The sequence below is a fragment of the Rana temporaria genome, chromosome 2 (genome assembly GCF_905171775.1).
Source record: "Rana temporaria chromosome 2, aRanTem1.1, whole genome shotgun sequence".
Classification (NCBI taxonomy): Eukaryota; Metazoa; Chordata; class Amphibia; order Anura; family Ranidae; genus Rana; species Rana temporaria.
In genome coordinates, this window is record NC_053490.1 from 372,637,143 (window position 1) to 372,657,404 (window position 20,262).

The following is a 20,262-nucleotide window of genomic DNA, read 5'->3' on the forward strand; positions in this document are numbered from 1 at the left end:
AGAACGGCTGGTAACCATGGTTCTTTATGTTTCATGCATACATGCATTTGTCAAACATTGACCGACAGCATAGTATGCATGCAACATGCATCTTGAGGGTTCTAGCCATACATAATATTGAGGGCATTCTTTTGGTCACTAGCTTATTGTAGAGAGAGTATGCCTTTTATTTATCTGCTCTCTCAACATTTTATTTACATGATGTGTATTATTCACAAAATATTAGTATTTTGAAACATGTCAATTTAGTTTTTATACTCTGACCAATATTACCCTGTGTGTTTTTTTTCTTTATATATTATACTTTTTCTTTTGACCCCTTATTTAATGAGGTCTTTACATCATCTCCCAGTTTGTATCATGCAAATGGAGCAATTCACTATCTAATGTCGGTCTTGTGGGGATCTTTGCTCTTGGTTCTGGGATAACATTCATATACATAAGATAATTTCAGATCTTTGGCCCAGATTCACAACCGAGATACGACGGTGTATCTCCAGATACGCCGTCGTATCTCTGAGTTGCGCCTGATTCTTAGAATCAGTTACGCATAGATATCCATTAGATCCGACAGGCGTAAGTCTCTTACGCCGTCAGATCTTAACTGCATTTTTTTGCCCGCTAGGTGGCGCTTCCGTCGAATTCCGCGTCGAGTATGCAAATTAGCTAGATACGCGAATTCCCGAACGTAAGCGCGGCTGACGCAGTAAAGTTACGATGTTTACGTTAGGCTTTTCCCGGCGTAAAGTTGCCCCTGCTATATGAGGCGCAGCCAATGTTAAGTATGGCCGTCGTTCCCGCGTCGCAATTTGAAAAAGTTACGTTGTTTGCGTAAGTTGTCCGTGAATGGGGTTGGACCTCATTTACGTTCACGTCGAAACCAATGACGTCCTTGCGGTGTACTTTGGAGCAATGCACACTGGGAAATTCCACGGACGGCGCATGCGCCGCCCCGAAAAACGTCAATTAGGCGGGCTTACGCCGGCCGATTTACGCTACGCCGCTGCAACTTACGGAGCAAGTGCTTTGAGAATACAGCACTTGCCCGTGTAAGTTGCGGAGGCGTAATGTAAATCAGATACGTTACGCCCGCACAATTTTACGTGGCTCTACGTGAATCTGCCCCTTAGTGTCTTTTTTCTTTATCTGGACACATATATACTTTCAGTTTTTTTCTTTTTTCCCTTTTAGTAGTACTGTCTGCACGTTTATTGTTCTTACAATCAAGGAAATTTCACCGACTCTGTGCTCTGGACATACATGCACAGATCTCAGCAATCACATTCACTGATTTATCGATTTCTCAGCCGAATCCCATGAAATACCGGCCATTTATCTTCACTCTTCTTTCTCTTTTCTCATTCTTTTTCTCACTTTATTTCTTTTCACTTTCTTCTTATTTTTTTTTCCTCTCGTTTTCTTTTCTTTCGTTTCTCCCTTCTTCTTTCTCTTTTTTCATGTCCATCTTTTCTTGATTTTTGGCATTAGTTAGCATTTCAATAAGCATATAACACTGATTTACACTTTGAGATCATGCCAAATTTTCACTCCTTTATTCTAAATTGCTACATTGTTTTACTTGATACATTGTTCATCACTACACTTATTCACATCTGGTGTTTCACAATGGTTTTTGAATGAACCACAACAACATTGATTAATTTATTCTTATATTATCAAACACACGCCGTTGTACATGCTGTTCTTACAGCACTGCTTGTAAGTTACTACTTTTTTCATTAAAATATTGTTTGTAGTCATACACTATGGAGGCATTCCTGTGCTTTATTTTGAGAATCATCGCGCTGAGCCTGTGAATACATTGGAGTGGATCGATCGGTTGATTGTGGGAGATATCATTGGGAAATATTCCTATAGGCTATTTATTAGCCTCCTTGAGGTAAGGGGCTAGCACTTATATTCCTGGTCACCGTGGAGAATCGGGCTGACTGCAATCACAATTACTCTGCATGTCACAGCAACCTGAGCACAGATGCACTTTAGAAACTCATTATATTTATTAGCCACTGGATTTTTATTTTTCACTTTTGCACGATTTGTGCACTGGATATTGATTCCTATTTTATAGTTTTATTGGGACCTTTTTTACACAGGGATTCTTGTGTGGACTTTATATATATATTTTTTTCACTTTTAGCATTTTTTGGATTGTTTTTTATCATCGGATTTATTCACATTTATTTATTTGCAATATTTTGTGGACAGTTGATCATTGGATATTTATTTATTTATTTGCATAGTTGCACATTGCACGATTTATGGATGAAGCACTGTTTGGACTATCATAATTATATTTGAAGGAAATGTTGTATGCACAGATTGAAGTTTGCTATTTTATTTAGACTATTGTGCTGTCATTGGCACATTGGTCACACATATTTCATTATTTTTTCACTCTCAATATCCTCCACTTTATGGTTATTTTTGTTGGATGGTATTCCGGTTTAGAGTGATACACTTTTAATCAATACCAGGAGGCGGAGTCTATTTTGTTGTATCTCTTATATATTTATTATATACAATATTTTAGTGATTTTTGTTGCAAGCGCCACCACATCCCCCATTTTATCATTTACTGTCAGTGTGTGAGCACTATTAGTGGTGGCTGCTGCATATTTATTTATTCTATAGTTATTCTGTTCTTGATTAGGTTGGTTTGCGCATTAGTTCCCCCCTTATTTTCATTCTACGGTGTGTGTTTTTTTTTTACAAGACTTTACATTTCCTTTGTGAAATGGTAGAGGTACAGTGTACCCCATTACCATTTCACACAGGGGGGGGGGTCAGGATCTGGGGGTCCCCTTTGTTAAAGGGGTCTTCCAGATTCTGATAAGCCTCCCGCCCGCCTACCCCCACAACCACCGGGCAAGGGTTGTGGGGATGAGACCTTTGTCCCCATCAACATGGGGACATCCTCCCCATGTTGAGGGCATGTGGCCTGGTGCGGTTCAGGAGAGGGGGGGGGGGGCCGCACTCTGTCCCCCCCTCTTTTCTGCGGCCAGCCATGTCAACGTGCTCGGATAACGGGTCTGGTTATGGACATTTAGGGGGAACCGCACGTCCTTTTTGTTTTAAATTGACGGCGGGGTTCCCCTTAATATCCATACCAGACCTGAAGGGTCTGGTTATGGATATTTAGGGGGAACCGCATGTCGTCTTTTTTTTAAATTGACGGCGGGGTTCCCCTTAATATCCATACCAGACCTGAAGGGTCTGGTTATGGATATTTAGGGGGAACCGCATGTCGTCTTTTTTTAAATTGACGGCGGGGTTCCCCTTAATATCCATACCAGACCTAAAGGGTCTGGTTATTGAATTTGCGGGGACCTCCGCACATTTTTTTTTCTAAAAGTCTGTGTCCCATTGACTACAATGGGGTTCGGAGTTCGGGTTCCCGAACCCGAACCCTTTTTTTTTTTAAGTTCGGGTTCGGACCCGAACATCCAGGTGTCCGCTCAACTCTAATTATCATGCTTCCTCTCTATACATATAAATTATTTTACATCTTATTTGGAGAGTGATAATGTTAACATATGTGACATAACACTTCATGTGGGTTTACCAGTCCAAATATTGGATCGGATATTCGACGATCAACCATACACGCACGATCTCGATCAGGCCCACAGAACGGCTGGTAACCATGGTTCTTTATGTTTCATGCATACATGCATTTGTCAAACATTGACCGACAGCATAGTATGCATGCAACATGCATCTTGAGGGTTCTAGCCATACATAATATTGAGGGCATTCTTTTGGTCACTAGCTTATTGTAGAGAGAGTATGCCTTTTATTTATCTGCTCTCTCAACATTTTATTTACATGATGTGTATTATTCACAAAATATTAGTATTTTGAAACATGTCAATTTAGTTTTTATACTCTGACCAATATTACCCTGTGTGTTTTTTTTCTTTATATATTATACTTTTTCTTTTGACCCCTTATTTAATGAGGTCTTTACATCATCTCCCAGTTTGTATCATGCAAATGGAGCAATTCACTATCTAATGTCGGTCTTGTGGGGATCTTTGCTCTTGGTTCTGGGATAACATTCATATACATAAGATAATTTCAGATCTTTGGCCCAGATTCACAACCGAGATACGACGGTGTATCTCCAGATACGCCGTCGTATCTCTGAGTTGCGCCTGATTCTTAGAATCAGTTACGCATAGATATCCATTAGATCCGACAGGCGTAAGTCTCTTACGCCGTCAGATCTTAACTGCATTTTTTTGCCCGCTAGGTGGCGCTTCCGTCGAATTCCGCGTCGAGTATGCAAATTAGCTAGATACGCGAATTCCCGAACGTAAGCGCGGCTGACGCAGTAAAGTTACGATGTTTACGTTAGGCTTTTCCCGGCGTAAAGTTGCCCCTGCTATATGAGGCGCAGCCAATGTTAAGTATGGCCGTCGTTCCCGCGTCGCAATTTGAAAAAGTTACGTTGTTTGCGTAAGTTGTCCGTGAATGGGGTTGGACCTCATTTACGTTCACGTCGAAACCAATGACGTCCTTGCGGTGTACTTTGGAGCAATGCACACTGGGAAATTCCACGGACGGCGCATGCGCCGCCCCGAAAAACGTCAATTAGGCGGGCTTACGCCGGCCGATTTACGCTACGCCGCTGCAACTTACGGAGCAAGTGCTTTGAGAATACAGCACTTGCCCGTGTAAGTTGCGGAGGCGTAATGTAAATCAGATACGTTACGCCCGCACAATTTTACGTGGCTCTACGTGAATCTGCCCCTTAGTGTCTTTTTTCTTTATCTGGACACATATATACTTTCAGTTTTTTTCTTTTTTCCCTTTTAGTAGTACTGTCTGCACGTTTATTGTTCTTACAATCAAGGAAATTTCACCGACTCTGTGCTCTGGACATACATGCACAGATCTCAGCAATCACATTCACTGATTTATCGATTTCTCAGCCGAATCCCATGAAATACCGGCCATTTATCTTCACTCTTCTTTCTCTTTTCTCATTCTTTTTCTCACTTTATTTCTTTTCACTTTCTTCTTATTTTTTTTTCCTCTCGTTTTCTTTTCTTTCGTTTCTCCCTTCTTCTTTCTCTTTTTTCATGTCCATCTTTTCTTGATTTTTGGCATTAGTTAGCATTTCAATAAGCATATAACACTGATTTACACTTTGAGATCATGCCAAATTTTCACTCCTTTATTCTAAATTGCTACATTGTTTTACTTGATACATTGTTCATCACTACACTTATTCACATCTGGTGTTTCACAATGGTTTTTGAATGAACCACAACAACATTGATTAATTTATTCTTATATTATCAAACAATATATTTTTCCTCACATCATTCAAGCAATTTTTGTATATTTATCAATATACATCTTTGTCACTTTTTGCACATATGTTTGGAGTCTCTATTCTTTGTTTCACAACAAAAAAAATGTTTACTTTTTATTTTTGCCGCTGTATATATAGTATGAGTCTTATCATCCGACATTTAGATTTATTAATTTATGCACACACTCACTCTCAACACACTTCCTTGCACATGATTATATAGTGAGATTTATGTGTATTAGAATGTCTGATCCACCATGGAAATGTTGCCTCTACACAACTAAGCATTTTGTCATAAATGCATACCAACTCAATATATATACTGTGTATATATATATATATATATATATATATATTGGTTATATTTTAAATTTGACTTTGTCAACAAGACTTATTTTGTTTTATTTTGTTGTTTTCCATTGATTCCACTCCTGCCTCTGATGTCCACAGCTGTTACTTGTCAGCATCTAGGTGGCAGGTGAACATCATTGGCGGTAATGGCTCATGTGATCACCTCTAAATCAGTATATATTTAGAATACATTTTATTATGTTTTAGCTATGACTAAGCACTGATTGTTTGTGCGAAAAAGTCAGCTTTTTTACCCCACTGCTTGCTGTGCTGTGTTTTCTAGTGCTTTTTACACCAATAAAGGCGACCTTTTTAGGTTTATTTTGGTGTGCGGCTGTCCATGAATTCCTTTCATAGATTTTTTTGCCTTGTGCATTGCCAGCACCACGGTCTTTGAGGAGGACATTGATTGCTTATTGCATTTGCCTGGAGCGGTGGTCTCTTTTTCTTCAAAATATGGGAGGGGTGGACATCAACGACCAGTTGTTGGCGCCGTATCAAATTGCTCGTAAGGCGAGACGCTGGTACAAAAAAGTGTCTCTATACTTATTTCAATTGGCTTTGCTGAACGCTCATATGCTATACAGAGCTTCAGGACGGACAGAATCCTTACTTCAATTCCAGGATGAGATCGTGACAGCCCTTCTGCATCCAGGTGGTGCTGCACCTCACCATTCCCAACCAAATGCAGTAAGAGGCATTTTCCATATGTCCTCGAGATCACCCCTACCCAACGAGCCCCCCCAAAGATGATGTCGTGTCTGTAGCAAGTGCGGATATAGGCGTGGCAGCTGTTATTGTCCCCGCTGTCCTGACAATCCTGGTCTTTGCATTGGGAAATGTTTTGAATGCTACCACACACTAGTGCAGTTTTAGCGTAGGGTGCAGCATTTCACAGGCTAGGACACACTTACACAGGGTCTCCCAAGATGCCATCACATTTTGAGAGACCCAAACCTGGGACCAAACGTTGAACAGTTACAATAAAAGTGTACAAAAAAAACAAAAATAGTTGTCGTTTTATTGTTCTCTCCCTTTATTGTTCTACTCTTTTTTACTGTATTCTATTCTGCAATGTTTTATTGTTATGTTTTATCATGCTTGCTTTTCAGGTATGTAATTTTTTTATACTTTACTGTTTTCAGGTACGCCATTCAGCTGTTGCGGATTTATTTATCTTGACAGCAACAGCGTTTGCTCCCACGATACATAAAGCCCTAACTCCAGTGCTGTAGGAGGTGATTTCACCACCACAGTTAAAAAAAAGAGCATATATGCCGAAGCATGGGGGCAGCAGGAGTGATTTTGCTCCTAATGCCGCTTACATACGGTCGACATTCCGACGGAGGCTTGCCTGTGGAAAAGATCGACCGTGTGTACGTGGCATAACTTTTTTGCGGAAGGATGCCCCCATGCTTTGGCATATATAAATGGTGCATGTATGCCCATCATTAGAAGTGGGTGGATGAAGGGGGGTATTATAATGGTGGGCATACCCACCGATCAATCTCTTTTTCCGTTCAGCCAACATGCTGCATGAAAAAAAAAAAGATTACAATACATGTCCAATAAGGACCATCAACATACTTGTATGTTGCTGGACTTTGAATGGTTATACCAGAATGATAACAAACAAAAGTCACTGTCCCTACCTATGACTGGTCTATACAATAAGGAGCGCTGGAAAGGGCGCATATACATACAAAAACATGAAATATCCAGGCTCAAACTTACCGACCAATCAGCAACCAAATTCACCTGTCTAACAGTGTGCGTTAAAAACAGAGGTTTAGTTGCACGCATTTGCAAATGCATGTGTAAGCTGCAGGCCCCGTCAAGGCTCTCTGTATACTGCAGTCCTAAATTTAACATTGCATTTTAGGTCTCCTCAGTAGGAGCACATGACTGCTGATGGATAGATAAGGGACAGGTGACTGGAGGTAGCCCAGCCCTCATTAAAGGGGCAGGAGCACACTCAACACCCAGCACATGGAAGCAAAGGTGCCAGTGCGCTGCCTGACCACAATGACATAAATACAACAAAAAAAAAGGCACTGCCCCTTCCTATGACTGGTCTATACAATAAGAAGCGCTGGAAAGGGCGCATATACATACAAAACCATGAACTATCCAGGCTCAAACTTACTAACCGATCAGCAACCAACAAAATTCACCTGTCAGTGGGTGTTAAAAACAGGTTTAGCTGCATGCATTTGTGTAAGCTGCAGGCCCCGTCAAGGCTCTCTGTATACTGCAGTCCTAAATATAACATTGCATTTTAAGTCTCCTCAGTAGGGGTGAGCCAAACATCCCCCCTTGTTCGGTTCGCACCAGAACCTTCAAACGGACCGAATGTTTGAGCAAACTTTTAGAACCCCGTTTGAATTCAAAAGTGCTAATTTTAAAGGCTAAAATGCAAGTTATTGTCATAAAACGGGTTTGAGAACCCGGGTCTTGCCCCAGGGAACATGTAATAATGTAAAAAAAAAAGTTTTAAAAACGATCGTTTTTTCTGGAGCAGTGATTTTAATGATGCTTAGTGAAAAACAATTGAAAAATTCCTTTAAATATCGTACCTGCTGGGTATCTATAGTATGCCTGTGAAGTGGCACGTGTTAAGAACTGTCCCTGCAGAAAATGAGATTACTATAAGAAAAAAGTAATTTAAAACTGCTTGCGGCTTTAATGTAATGTCTGGTCCCTGCAATATGTATGAAAATCATTGAGAAAAATAGCATGGGTTTCCCCGCCCCCTTCCCCCAGGTCATTACCAGCCCCTTTGAACAGCAGTATACAGGCGGTGCAAACAAGGTTTGTTGTTAAAGCGGTGGTTCCCCTAAAAATAAAATGTTGACATCGCATTTAGCAAATAAAACAACCCGATTCTAACTGTAATTTATTTAAAAAATACCTCCGTACGTATCGTTACCGTTATTGGGTCCCACCGCCACTTCCGGGTACGATGCAGGTGGTGGGCGTTCCTAATTGATTGACAGGCATCCGAACGACGCATCCATCGCGTCACGAGATGCCGAAAAAAGACGAACGTCGGTGCGGCTCTATACGGCGCATGCGCACCGACGTTCGGCTTTTTCCGGCATCTCGTGACGCGATGGATGCGTCGTTCGGATGCCTGTCAATCAATTAGGAACGCCCACCGCCTGCATCGTACCCGGAAGTGGCGGTGGGACCCAATAACGGTAACGATACGTACGGAGGTATTTTTTAAATAAAACAACCCGATTCTAACTGTAATTTATTTGCTAAATGCGATGTCAACATTTTATTTTTAGGGGAACCACCGCTTTAAGTAGAATCCGTTTGTAATTTTGAACTGGTACCTTTTTAAAGTGTGGCTCCAGCCAAAAAAATCTATTTTTAAGCTTTACTGAAAACATTTGCTGTCTGTGTGCATCTGTTCAGAAGATTGCAATTCACTTTCTGTCCCAATGACAAATGATTTTTTGAAAATGTGTGTTTTTTAGTGAAACAAGGATTGGTGATAAAGCATCAGTGGACAGGAGACACCTCTTACAAAAGAGAATTTCCCTTCCTAGGGGTAGATTTCCTCTCACTTCCTGTTGTCTCCTTCCGTTTGCAAGTAGGATTTGTTTGTAAGTTGGATGTTTGAAAGTAGGGGCCTGCCGTATATACTCTGCAGAAATTTGGGCCCTAGGTGTTGGTGTTGCCACAACACTGTAAGCCCTCACAGTTAGTCTTGGTGGGCGCTGGAACGCCCTGCTGTGTGAACTATTATATAAAGAATTGTAATTACATGCCATTGTTGAACAGTGGTAGAAAAATTGGGCCTTTGGCGCTGGCGCCACAACACTAAGTCCTCACAGTTACTCTTGGTGGGCACAGGAATGGGCCCTGCTGTGAAATATTAGATCAAGAATTGTAATTACATGCCTGTTGAACAGGGGCAGAAAAATTGGGCCTTTGTTGGTGGTGGTGCTGGTGCCACAACTCTGTAAGCCCTCACAGTTACTCTTGGTGGGTGCAGGAATGGGCCCTGCTGTGAAATATTAGATCAAGAATTGTAATTACACGCCCCTGTTAAACAGGGGCAGAAAAATTGGGCCTTAGGCACTGGTGCCACAACACTGCAACCCCTCACAGATACTGTAGTTGGAGCGCAGGAATGAGCCTGCTGCAAATTATTGCATCAAAAATTGTAATTATACCCCCCTGTTAAACAGGGGCAGAAAAATTGGGCCTTAGGCACTGGTGGCGGTGCCCAGAACCAAAAATGTTCTTACAAGCTCTCAGCATGATCGTTGAGGAGGAAAAGGTTAGTCACTCAGCATCAGCATAGGCAGTCTTGAAGAGACCTGACATTTAAAAGAAAAATATTCAGTTACATCAGCATCAGGTGCTTGGTAACTGGTGGTGATCCAAGCCTGATTCATTTTTATGTCAGTCGATTGACTGAGTCAGTGGAGAGGCACACCCTGTGATCGGTTACAAAGCCTCCAGCAGCACTGAATGTGCGTTCTGAAAGAACGCTGGATGCAAGACAGGCCAGTAGCTCAATTGCGTACTGTGCAAGCTCTGGCCAGTGATCCATCCTCAAGACCAGTAAGCCAGAGGATTTTGGGTGGGAAAGGTGTCCAAGTCTGATCTTGCCCCTAAGTATTTCCGCACCATGTAAAACAGACGCTGGTGATGGTTGCTGGAACCGGTCATACCCTGGGGCTGCGGACTAAAAAAAATTCTGAACGCATCGGTCAGACGACCACCTTCTCCACCGCTTCTTCTGTGACTGACCGAAGCCTCAGCAACACGTTGTCCAGGACCAGGATTTTGTAACCTCTCAGTCTCTGGGAACGCGTTGCACAGACCTTTCTGCAAGGCCTCCCAAAGATGTTTCATCTTCTGTTCCCTCTGCACCGGCAAGATAAGGTCCGTAACCTTACTCTTGTAACATAGCTCAAGGAGGGTTGCCAGCCAGTAATGATTCCTCTCCTTGATAGCACGAATACGAGGATCCTTCCGCAGGCTTTGCAGGATCAGGGAGGCCATACAGCGTAGGTTTGCTGAGGCATTCGGTGAGTCCTCTGGGTCACTGAGGACTACAGGATCTGCAGCCACGTACAAGTCCATGGGTTTCTTTGACTGCAATTGATCCCTTGAAGACTGCTGCTGATGCTGAGTGCTAGGCTCCACCTCCATGCTGACACAATCCTCCTCCTGTGTGATAGGTGGGCAAGCAGGAACACTATCTGGATAAAGGGGGCCTTCAGAGGTAAGGAAGTCCTCCTCCCTCTGTTCTGCCTCAAGGGCCCTGTCCATTATTCCATGCAGCGTGTGCTCCAACAGGTAAATAAGAGGGACAGTGTCATTGATGCATGCACTGTCACTGCTCACCATCCTCGTGGCCTCCTCGAATGGTGACAGGACAGTGCATGCATCCCTGATCATGGCCCACTGGCGTGGGGGGAAAAAAACAAGCTCCCCTGACCTGCTGCCATATTGGCACAGATACTCATTGATGGACCTCTGCTGCGTGTGCAGCCACTGCAGCATGGCCAACGTAGAGTTCCACCTGGTGGGCATGTCACAGATTAGGTGGTTCTTGGGCAGGTTGCATTCCTTTTGGAGGTCTGCCAGCCAAGCACTGGCATTATATGACCATCGGAAATGCACACAGAGTTTCCTGGCCTGCTTCAGGACATGCTGTAAGCCCGGGTACCTGCCCAAGAACCGCTGCACCACCAAGTTAAGGACATGAGCAAAACAGGGCACATGGGTCAGTTGTCCCTGTCGCAGGGCGGAGAGGTGGTTGGTGCCATTGTCGCAAACCACCATTCCTGGCTTAAGCTGGGGTGGCGTCAGCCACCTCTGAGCCTGCCCCTGCAGAGCTGACAGAACCTCTGGTCCAGTGTGGCTCCTGTCCCCCAAGCACCGCATGGCATCTCTTTGCCTGTGTACCTGCGTAGCCCCTTGAACGCCTACGGAGCACCGCTGGTTCCGAAGACACATCAGCACAGGAAGAGGCCACAGAGGAAGAGGAGGGGGTGGAGGAGACTCCACAACCAGTTGTAGCAGAACAACCTCCAACACTACTGTACCTTGTCCTGCATCCTTCCCAGCTGCCAGCAGTGTCACCCAATGTGCCATGAAAGATAGGTAACGTTCCTGTCCATGCCTGCTGGACCATGAGTCAGCAGTAATATGCACCGTACCACTGACCTCCCTGTCCAGCGAGGCATGGACATTGCCTTCCATGGAATGACAATGTTTTATGCAGAAAAAAGTTACAAAATTAAATATTACCAACAACAACAACTTTAACAAAATGGGACAGGGCACTGGGGGCAGACCAGAGGGACAGGGCACTAGAACTGGGTCTCTTCCCCATTCTCTTGCTATCTCCTCTGCAACTCCCATTCATCTCACCATCAGGAGCCTGTATGTGCGGCTCCACGCTTGCATGTCCCCACTTCCCCCTTTTAGTCAGGCTGGCGGAGAGGAGCTGCAGCACAGCGGGAGGGAGTACAATCCAGCGCTGAGATCCACACAACTGCACAGCCATTGATAGCGCACACTGACAGCGCACAGCACACATTGAGACCAGTCTGTTCACAGTGCTCAGGCTAAACTGTTGGACACTTACATAGAGCACAAGGAGAAGAAAACTGCACAAACTAGAAGGCAGCCGCTCTCATGTCAGGGCAACTTTCAGTGAGTGCTGTACCGGACTGTTAGGTCCCATGGCTTAATGAGAAGGATTGGAGGGAGATTGGTCATGCAGCCCTGTCATCACTCGCCCCCAGCTTAAATCCACTCGCCAAATGTTAGTAAGGTGAGTGGAAATCTCTCTCTCTCCAACTTTCAGGTGGCATTTTATAGTGTGGGCGTGTACTAAACCCCCTGAGCCATAATTGGCCAAAGCCACCCTGGCTTTAGCCAATTATAACTCTCCATTTTTTTGCAAGCTGTGATTGGCCAAGCATGCACTATGACCCGCATGCTTGGCCAATCATCAGCCAGCAATGTCGCAGTGAATTATGGGCCGTGACACAGTAGGAGCACATGACTGCTGATGGATAGATAAGGAGCAGGTGCCTGGAGGTAGCCCAGCCCTCATTAAAGGGGCAGGAGCACATTGAACACCAAGCATATGGAAACAAAGGTGACAGTGTGCTGCCTGACCACAATCACAAATACAACAAACAAAAATCACACATGCATTTGCTAATGCGTGCAACTAAACCTGTTTTTAACGCACACCGTTAGACAGGTGAATTTGGTTGGTTGCCGATTGGTCAGTAAGTTGCTTCTCCTGAGTACGGGGATACCACATGCGAGACTTGGGGGAGAAAAAAAAAATTCAAAAAGGCACAACATGCCTCAATTTCCTAGGGGTGTCTACTTTCCAAAATGGGGTCATTGGGGGGGGGGGGGTGTACTGCCATTTTAGCACCTCAAGAAATGATAGGCAGTCAAATTAAAAGCGGTGTAAATTCCAGAAAATGGATCCTAGTTTGTAGACACTATAACTTGCAAAAACCAGTAACTATACGCTCATGGACATTTACTAAAGACATGTGGCTTTCAGTCTTTCCATTTACATTGCAAAAAATAAAAATCACAGAGGCAATCAAATACCATCAAAAGAAAGCTCCATTTGTGGGGAGAAAAGGTTGCAAATTTCGTTTGGGTACAACATTGCATGACCGCGCAATTACCAGTTAAAGCAGTGCCAAATTGTAAAAAACACCTCAGGTCTTTAACCTGCATAATAGTCCAGGCCTTAAGTGTCAACAGAAGTTGGCCTGTAAGGTGGGTCTCCACCAGCACTATCTCTGCACATTGTGCCTTGAGGTATGACAAAACTGCATTTCTCGTCAGCCTGGCTCTAATACCACGCACATTCCATGTAATAAATTTCAAAGTTGGCATATTGATGGTAAACAGTTATCAGTGTCCGACGCCCAGCCATCCTGGCCCAGCCCACAAGTGGGAAGGCAGGCGATGCCACCTGCGGAACCCAGTGCAACAATGACAGGAGACCGTAATATAATCCACTGACGTCTTGGCAGTGTATATAAACATCAACATGTCATCAAACACCAGCAAGAAATATTCTTCTGTACACTATGCAGATACAAAACATCAAAACGATAGAATTTAAATGGAACATGAACACAGTGGTGTGTCTGGATAGGCACCACAGAGTAAATACTGGATGTTAGGTGCCGAGACCGGACAGGCCAGGGAAACCATACTTGTGCTACACAGCAAACGTTACAATTGGTAGTGAAAATAGCAGGCCCACAGGGGCTCCAATAACTATGGGGACAGTTATCCGCTGCAGAGCGAGCCCCCCAGTCTTGGATCTCCAGGATAGCATATGTGGGGGAAACAAAAGCATATGGAGAAGAGCCTGTCCTGAGTATCATAACAGGTGGTAGCTTGCGATAGATAGATATAGAAAAACTGTTAAAAGGGCCAGTCTGTACCTACCACCAGGGAGTATAGGAGAGATGGTAGGAGAAGAGTATGTGGGAGGGGGCATTAAAGAAGTTCAGGAGCAGGGTAGTGAAGAAAGGGCATGTCAGGGTGGAAATCTCCAGCATAATTATAATTAAAAAACAAAAAAAAAAAAACACATGGGTAGCTTGGTGCAAAAAGCACAGTACCTTCATAAAGAGCAGTCCCGAGCTCCCTGGGAAACAGTAATGTGGGTCATCCCTTGCAGTACAGACCAGGCAATCCCTGGTGGTTCTCGGCTATGCCATCAGGTGGACACTGGGTCCGGCGCCACTCTGTTTGAGCCAGGCTAAGACAGCTTCTGGCGTGTCACAGAAGTGTGCCCTGTCCTCTGACACAAAGCCTAGCATTAGGAGTAATGGCTGGTCCTCGGTTGCCACTTGGCTTCGGTAAAGTGAGCCCTCTTCTTCTGGACCTCCACAGAGAAGTCCAGGAAAACTTTTGCTCTCGCCTTTTTAAATGGGATGTTGCCCTTCAGTCTGGTAAGGCAGAGGCCAGCGTCCTGGTCTAGGAAAAGCCGAGTTAGGCTTACCAGTAACTCCTTTTCTGAGAGTCTTCCAGGACAGCCCATGAGACCTAGGGCTCCTCCTACCAGGACAGGAAACACGTTAACCCCCACCGGATAAAAGGGCGGTCCTCCAGGCCCCATGCCAGTCTTTCCGAGAACCGTAGGACTACCCTGAAAAACATATGCATAAAACACATAACTTCCATACAAAACCAGGTGGGAATCCGGCTGTCCTGGAAGACTCTCAGAAAAGGAGTTACCAGTAAGCCTAACTCAGCTTTTCTCTCAAGCGTCTTCCAGGACAGCCCATGAGACGATGGGCCAGAACTTACCAGTCTAGGGTGGGACAACTGCCTGAAGGACCTTTCGACCAAACGCCTGTTCTTGAGCGGATAGCAAATCCATGCGATAATGTTTAATGAAGGTCAAATAACTGGACCATGTGGCAGCTTTGTTCCGGTGAAGCACCAGCCCTCTCAGCCCAAGACGCAGACAAAGCTCTCGTTGAATGCGCAGTAACAAAAGGGTGTAGGAACTTCTCTAATTTTATAAGCTTCCGAGATGGCTAGCTTAATCCATCTAGCCAAAGTGGCTTTAGATGCCCTCTTACCCTTGTGCGTACCTGAAAAAAAAGGACAAATAAAGTGTGTTTTCCTGTAGGTCTTGGTCACCTCCAGATAGACAAGGGTTCTTCTCGCATCTAAAAAAAATAAAATAAATAAAAAAAAAAACATTAAAAAAAAAAAAATTCCTGGTCACCCTGAGGCGAACTACAAAAGGACGGCAGTACAATGTCCTGTGGAATGTACTGGCCACCTTAAGCAAAAACCCTGGATCTGTTTTTAAAACAACTCGATCCTCAAAGATTGTGAGGAATGGCACCCTTACTGACAAAGCCTGTAACTCGCTTACTCTACGAGCCGAGGTAATTGCCACTAAAAAATTTGTTTTTAAGGAAAGTAATTTAACAGAAATATCCTCTAAGGGCTCAAAAGTAGACTACCAGAGTTTGAAGTACCAGGGACAGGTCCCAAGTTGGACAACTTCTTACCACTACTGGCCTGGCCCTTGAAATTGATTTAAAAAATCTCGCTACCGTGGGATTTTCCAAGAGAAAACGAGAGGAAAACACTGATAAGCTGCCGCTGCCTGTACCTTCAAGGTACTAACTGAAAGAACCTTGTCGACACCCTCTTGAAAAAAATCCAAAATAGAACGAACGAACATCATGCATTGATCTTTGGTTTTCAGACAATCATGAATTAAACTTTTTCCAAACCTTGGAATAAATGGCTCTAGTGACTGGTTTTCTGCAATTCACCAGTGTCTCGATTACTTTGTCAGAAAAACCCTGAGCCTTCAGTAATCTTCTTCAGATACCAGGCCGTCAAGTTTAAGGAAACCTGTGGGTGTGCGGCTGGACCCTGCGATAGCAAGTCCTCCCTCTTCTGAAGCCTCAGTGGAGGCTCCGAGACTAGAGTCTGTAGCAGGGAAAACCATGGCCTCCTGGGCCAATCAGAATAAGGTCTGTTTCTTCTTGGAGAAACTTCCAGAGCACCTCCGGAATAAGTCTGATCGGCAGGAAGGCGTAGCAGAGGTCGAATGGCCACGGATTCGCCAAGGCATCGATCCTGCTGGATTTAGAGAAGAACTCCATTGTCTTGCAGTTGTCCTGATTTGCGAATAGATCTGCCTCGGGCCAACCCCATTTGCTGGTGATCTCTGCAAAATACTTCTGGATGAAGCGACCAATTGTCTCGCTCCACCTTGTGGCAACTGAGATAGTCCGCCAGTTTTGCATCCCCTTCAGGTGCACTGCTGAAATTGACAAGATTTACTTCTGCCCATAAAAAAAATTCCTTGGGCAATCCATTGAAGAATCCGACTCCTCGTGCCTCCGTTTGTTGAGGTACGCAACTGTCGCAATGTTGTCGGATAGGATCTGGAGATTGTGACCCCTGATCTCCAACTGAAAAGCTTGCAGGGCTCTCTGAACCGCTAGCAGCTCCCTCTGGTTTGATGAAGCTTTCGCTTCCTTCAAGGACCATTTTCCCTGTGCGACTTGGTCTCTGAGGTGGGCTCCCCATCCCCAGGAACTTGCATCTGTCATAATCCTCTTGGATACAGGAATGGACCATGTCAGGCCCTTTGTTAGGTGAAGATTTGTCCACCAGCACAAGCTTCTTTTTACCTTGGAATGTAACCAAACTCTTGACTCCAGGGACCTCGCGTCTCCATCCCAGTTTTCCAGAAGGAAAATCTGCAATGGTATTTGATGGAATCTTGCCCATGGTACTGCAGGGAAACACGAGGTCATCAGACCTACTGTCCTTGAAATTTCTCTCAGCGAGACCAACTGATTGGTCTGTAAGGCTGAAACTGCTTGCACCATCTTGGAGACCTCCTCTGGGAGAAAAACTTTGGTCTACCGAGCAAAAATTGTAGCCCAGACACTTTACCTTCTGGGCTGGATATAGGGAAGACTTCTCCCTGTTTATCAGCCAAACTAGGGATTGAAAGAAGGCTTGTACAGTCTGAAGATCTGTTAGTAATTTTTGGTAAGACTCTGCCACTATTAATAGATCGTCCAGGTAAGGGATGATAGTTATCGCTTTTAACCTTAGCGGAGCAAATGCCTCCCCCAATACCTTTGTGAAGATGCGTGGGGCTGAGAACAGACCGAAAGGGTGAGGGCTTGAAAGTGCCGGATTTCTGTTCCCATTTTGACCGCACTTCTCTGGAATGCTGGGTGGATCGGGACATGCAGATAAGCATCCCATAAGTCCAAAGTGGCAATGAAGCAGTTTGGGTAAAGCAGGTTTTTGATAGAGAACACCGTCTCCATACGAAAGTGCTTGTACCTGATCGATTTGGTTAGAGACCGAAGATTCAGAATGAGACGATACTTTCCTGACGGCTCTGATAACAAAAATGTGGGAATAAAACCCTTTGATCTGAACAGGGATCGTGACTTTCTGGTCTAACAAGTCTCGTATTTGGAGACCCAGAGCCCTCGCTTTCTCCCGATCCATGGGGCGGAGAAGTGATCAATAGCCGCTCTGGTGGTTGGCAGGAGAATTCCAGCCTGTACCTATTTGCCACTAGATGCAGTATGAAGGGACTTGAAGTGACTGCTGCCCACTGTGGGAGAAAGGCCCTCAATCTTCCTCCCGCTGGAAGATGCGGTCACTGTGGCTTGGCGGGCTGTTAAGTTTAACAAAACATCCCCTCTACCTCTGCCCTTGTGCCCGGCCCAATGCTTCTTGGACCTATTGTCCTTTTCTCTAGGATTCTGCTGGGCTCCCCATCCCTGTCAGTTTTGGCCACAAAACATTTTTCTTCCCGTCTGCTTTTTCTTGTTTTCTGGAAAGGCCTTTTTTCTGTCGGCCGATTTTAGAATCTCCTCCCTAGGAGGTACCTGCCAAAAGATGAGTTTGGATTTGTGTTAGCCATTCTTCCAAATTTCTGGCTGCACAAGTGGAGGCCAGAACCGGTTTAAGATTTCCCAATAGCTGAATCTCAGGCTCTGTGAAGGACATTTCCTTTCTTGTCCATCAGATCCTTAAGCGTACCAATATCAAACGCCAGGTCCGAATTTTTTGAAACCTTTCAAAGAGGTGCGTCTAACTTTGGATTTTTGTTCCACGGCAGCGCTGCATCCTCAAATGGAAACCTTTTTAGGTTACCAGAAAATAAAGGTTTTCTCTCTGGATTAGACATTGTTTAGACAATTGTACCTCCTCCATTTCAAGAGTTGTATAGATGGGCCTTTAATAAGTCATCCACGTCTTCCAAAGACTACTTAAACCCCGAGCCCCTAGAGGATTCTCTATCCGACCCTGATTCTTCCAGAGAAGAACGGGTAGATCTGGCTTCAGCCTCAGAGTCTTCACTCTCTAACCTCAGCTGCAGAGCTCCAACGACAGAAGCTTTTCTTTTTGAAGGTGTACCCTGTGGGGAGCCTGAATTTTGTCAATTAGGTCCTTAAAAAAGCTAAAAGTATAAGTAAGCTCATCTCGGACCGAAGTCAGCATTTTCTGACAGGTCACAGGGTCATCCCTCACTAAACCATCTATACATGTGCGGCAAACTGTTTTGCACCAAGTGGTACTCAGTTTGTTTCTGCAAACCGCACATTTTCTTTTATGCGGCTGCGCTTGAGCCTTGTCCTGTAAGACTAAACAAAATAACCCAAAATAAAAATCTAAGCCACCAAACACTCCATAACACCACGTGCAGGAGGGAATATGTGTCCAACACCAAATCCTATGATTGGGAGGGGGGGGGGGGTAAAACCAGTCACCAGGAAAACAAGTGGCAGTACAAAAGACTCCAGGCTTACTCGAGAGGTGCTGGTGTTGGAGACCGCATCCGCTGCCTGTGCAGGTACTGCAGGAGAATCTATTGCCCCTCTGGTCGTCCACAGCCTCTGCCAAACACCAGCAGCCAGTGTCCCCTGTTCGCGCCTTTATGGAGACAGGAACCGCCGTCTCCCGATGATGTCATACGACCCAGAAGTGACCCTCGCCGGATACTTCCTGTGGGCCAGCTTGGAGAGCAGAAGCTCCGCCCCTTCAAGCGCCGCAGCTTCCTCTTTCCCCTGCACTTACAAGCCATGCTGTCGGAGGGGAAAGGATACCATGCTGCCTAAGCAGCACACGCTCTGGGGCCTGATGTCACATTGGTCTTGGCCTTCTCCAGGCACTGATCACAGGGGACAGCAGAATACCAGCTTCCCCAGCGCAGACTGCTTCTGGCAAAGAAAAAGGTTAGTGAAACAATCCCCCTTTTAACGGCCATTAAAGGGCTTGCTCCTAAGACCTAGGGGACCAGGTTCCAGGAAACATGTTACCCTCCGTCCAGAGGAAACACTAATACTGGCATGGGGCCTGGAGGACCGCCCTTTTATCCGGTGGGGGTTAACAGGTTTCCTGTCCTGGTAGGGGGAGCCCTAGGTCTCATGGGCTGTCCTGGAAGACGCTTGAGAGGAATTGAGCATTTTGCAATAAATGTCAAAGGAGGTGCACCTTGGGGAGGGGGTTTAGCAGCCAGCCTGTGAGCCCTCTCCACAACGAATCATGTGGAGAACTCAACTCTTCCAAATGAGGCGGCAAGTAGGTTCTCCAGAAATTAGGGGGATCAGAACCCTCAGGCAGTTCCACAAACTGCACGTTACACCTCCGAAGCTGGTTTTTTATGTCGTCCTGCTTGGCCAACACCATGTTGAGCTGGTGTTGGAGCCGTTTGGTAGTAACTTGCAATGGCAGCACCTCATCCACCATGTGGCTGATGTAACCCACCGTGACCCGTCTGAGTTTCTGCAGATCTTGACAAATTAGAGACATCAATTTTCACCTCCTTGATCTTGTAAGTCAGGGTACTTTCGCAATCCGAGACAGCTTCCAGCAGTGTTCTCCGAGTCTGGAGGGGAAGAGGAGCTGAGCCATTTCCTTCCTTGGCCTCCTTGTCCATGTGAGGATATTTGGCCAGTTTTGCAGGCAATTCTGATGCTTTTTTTGGCAGAGACATGCTCACCATGGATGTGGCGTGGCAGATTGAGGTT